Here is a 3639-nt window from a genome sequence, read left to right as displayed (position 1 = left end):
GACAACAGGGTCAAACTTCCTACATACAAAACCTATAAGAAAAATATGAATTGGTCTTAGGCCATGGAAGAGCTAAAAAAGATGGTAAAAAAAATTCAAAAAATCAATGAGGAGAATAATGCCTTAAAAAACAAATTGACCAAATGGAAAAAAAGGTCCAAAAACTCACTGAAGAAAATAATTCCTTAAAAATTAGAATTTATGAAATGGAAGCTGATGACTTTATGAGAAATCAAGAAACAATAAAATAAAACCAAAAGAATGAAAAAAATAGAAGTTAGTGTGAAATACCTCATTGGAAAAACAACTGGCCTGGAAAATAGATCCTGGAGAGATCATTTTTTTAAATTATTGGACCACCTGAAGCCAGTGGCTGTGCAAAGATGAAGCTCAACATCTCTTTCCCAGCCAGAAACTCATCGAAGTCAATGATGAGAGAAAGCTGCGGACCTTTTATGAGAAACGGATGGCCACTGAAGTTTCTGCTGATGCTCTGGGTGATGAATGGAAGGGTTATGTGGTCCGAATCAGTGGTGGGAATGACAAACAAGGCTTCCCCATGAAGCAGGGTATTTTGGCTCATAGACGTGTCCACCTGCTGCTCAGTAAGGGCCATTCCTGCTATCACCCTAGAAGAAATGGAGAAAGAAAATGTAAATCTGTTAGGGGCTGTATTGTCGAAGCCAACTTGAGTGTCCTCAACTTGGTTATTGTAAAGAAGGGTGAGAAGGATATACCAGGACTGACAGACACCACTGCGCCTCGTATCCTGGGTCCCAAGAGAGCTAGCAGAATCCAAAAACTTTTCAACTTGTCCAAAGAAGATGACGTCCTACAGTATGTTGTGAGAAAGCCCTCAACAAGGAAGGTGAGAAACCTGGGACCAAGGTTCCTAAAATTCAGCATCTGGTGACTCCCTGCATTTTGCAGCACAAACATAGATGCATTGCTTTGAAGAAGCAATGTACCCAGAAGAACAAGGAAGAAGCAGCAGAATATGCTAAGCTTTTGGCCAAGAGAATGAAGGAGGCTAAAGAGAAACAACAAGAACAGATCGCTAAGAGACGTTGTCTGTCTTCCCTGAGAGCCTCCACCTCCAAATCTAAGTCCAGTAAAAATAAAATTTCTAAAACTGTGCTAGAAATAAATTACTTCTGTCAAGTGGAGAAAAAAAAATTATTGGACTACCTGAAAGCCATGATCAAAAAAAAGAACCTAGACATCATCTTTCAAAAACTTCTCAAAGAAAATTGCCTTGATATTCTAGAATGAGAGGATAAAATAGACATTTAAAGAATCTATCAATCATCTCCTGAAAGAGATCCCAAAACAAAAATTTCCAGGAATATTCTAGTCAAATCCCAGAGTTCCCAGATCAAGGAGATAATATTGCAAGCAGCCAGAAAGAAACAATTAGAGCAAACTCAGGATAACACAAGATTTAGTATCTTCTACATTAAAGGATCAGAGGGCTTGAAATATGATATTCCAGAGGTCAAAGAAGCTAGGATCACAACCAAGAATTATATACTCAGAAAAACTCAGTATATAATCCTTCAGGGGAAGAAATGGATATTGGGTAGAGGATTTTCAAGAATTCTTGACGGAAAGACCAGAGTGGAATTGAAAATCTGACTGTCAGATACAAGACTCAAGAGATGCATAAAAAGGTTAACAGGAAAGAGATACTATAAAGGACTTAATAATTTTGAACTGTTTACATTCCTATATGGGAATATTATCTTTGTAACTCGTAAGACCTTTTTCATTATTATGGTAGTTAGAAGGAGTATTTATAGACAGAGGGCATAGGTATGAGTTGAATGTGAAGAAATGGTATCTAAAAAACAAAATTAAAGGATGAGAAATGAATGTACTTGGAGAATGAAAGGAAGAGGTAGAATGGGGTAAATTATCTCATATAAAATAGGCAAGAAAAAGCTTTTACAGTGGAAGAGAAAAAGGGGGGTAAGTGAAAGGGAATGAGAGTACCTTACTCTCATCAGAATTGGCTCAAAAAGGTAATAAAACACATGCCAAATTGGGTTTAGAAAGGTATCTTACCCTACAGGAAAGTAGAAGGGGAAAGGAATAAGAGAAATGGATGGTAATAGAAGGGAGGGTAGATAGCAGGAGGGGTAGTCAGAAGCAAATCACTTTTGAGGAGGGACAGAGTGAAAGAGACAATTGAATAAATCTGGTGGGGGAAATGGGATAGAGAGAAGTTCAGTAACTGAATAGTAATAGTAACTGAAAAAAATTGAAGCACATTTCTCTGATAAAGACCTCATTTCTCAAACATATAGAGAACTGGGTCCAATTCATAAAAATAAGAGCCATTCTCCAAATGATAAATAATCAAAAGATATGACCAATTTTCAGATGAAGTGATCAAAGCTATCTACAACCATATGAAAAAATAACTCATTATTGGATGGAAAAATGCAAACTAAAATAATTCTGAGCTACTACCTCATACCTATCACATTGGCTAATGTGGCAGAAAAGGTAAGTGATAAATGTTGTTGGGAAGGTGGGAAAATGAGACTTTATGTACTGTTTGTTGTAGGTGTTAATTGATTCCACCATTCTACAGAGCAATTTTTAACTATGCCCAAAGGGCTATAAAATCGTACATACCCTTTGACATAGTAATACCACTACTAGGTCTGTATTCCAAAATAGATAAAATAAGAAAAATGAAAAGGAGTCATATGTACAAAAATATTCATAGCAACTCTTTTCTAGGGGTAAAGAATTAATTGTTGAGGGGAAGCCCATCAATTGGGGAATGGCTGAATAAGGTGCGGTATGTGATTATGATGGGATATTCTACTATACTATACTATACTATAATAAATGATGAGCAAGACACTTTCAGAAAAAATCTGGAAAGATTTGTATGGGCCGATGCAAAGTGAAATGTATTGTGTACAAAATAACAGCAATATTGTTAGATGATCAACTGTGAATGACAGTTATTCTCAGCAATGCCACAATCCAAGGCAGCTCTATAGGACTTATGATGAAAAATCTATCTGTCCCCAGAGAAAGAAATGATGGTGTCTGAATAACGATAAATAAATGAAGAGGTATACTCTTTTAAAATTTATTTTTTAGATATTTTTGTTTATATTTTCTTTTGCAACATGACTGTTGTGGATGTGTTTTGCATGACTACACATGTATAACCTGTATTGAACAGCATGACTTCTCAGTGAGGTTGGGGCATGAGAGAGATGATGGGAGAGAATTTGGAATTCAAAGTTTTATAAATGAATCTTATTTTTACATGTAATTGGGGAAACATAAAATACTAAATACTGTTTTTAAAAAAAAGTCATCTCCCTCATTCCCCTTAAGAGCTAGAATGATCCTTAGATTACACTCAGCAGCTTAACTCCTTCACACTAAATTCTTATTACACAAAAGACCATCTGTCATAAGTAGCAAGCAGGAAACAAATCCATTCATCCAAGCAAAACAGTAAACAGAAATTGGAGTTCTACAGATCAAAATATAACAGGAAATGCATAAGAGTAAGTGAACTATTCAACAGGGAACCAAATATCTCACTCAAAACAAGAGATATCTCTCCTCCAAGAATATCCATTCCAGCCCTCTCTAAGGAAAAAAAAT

The 3639-nt window shown here is 35.9% G+C and overlaps 1 pseudogene; it reads left to right on the top strand.

Moving 5' to 3' along the window:
* Nucleotides 1–383: 383 nt before the first annotated feature.
* On the top strand, nucleotides 384–1050 carry LOC140525596 (small ribosomal subunit protein eS6-like; annotated as a pseudogene).
* The last annotated feature ends 2589 nt before the right edge of the window (nucleotides 1051–3639 follow it).

Source organism: Notamacropus eugenii, chromosome 1 (assembly GCF_028372415.1).
Source record: "Notamacropus eugenii isolate mMacEug1 chromosome 1, mMacEug1.pri_v2, whole genome shotgun sequence".
In the NCBI taxonomy this organism is placed as follows: Eukaryota; Metazoa; Chordata; class Mammalia; order Diprotodontia; family Macropodidae; genus Notamacropus; species Notamacropus eugenii.
Note: the sequence above shows the minus strand (reverse complement) of the source record. Positions and strands in the feature narration are given on the sequence as shown.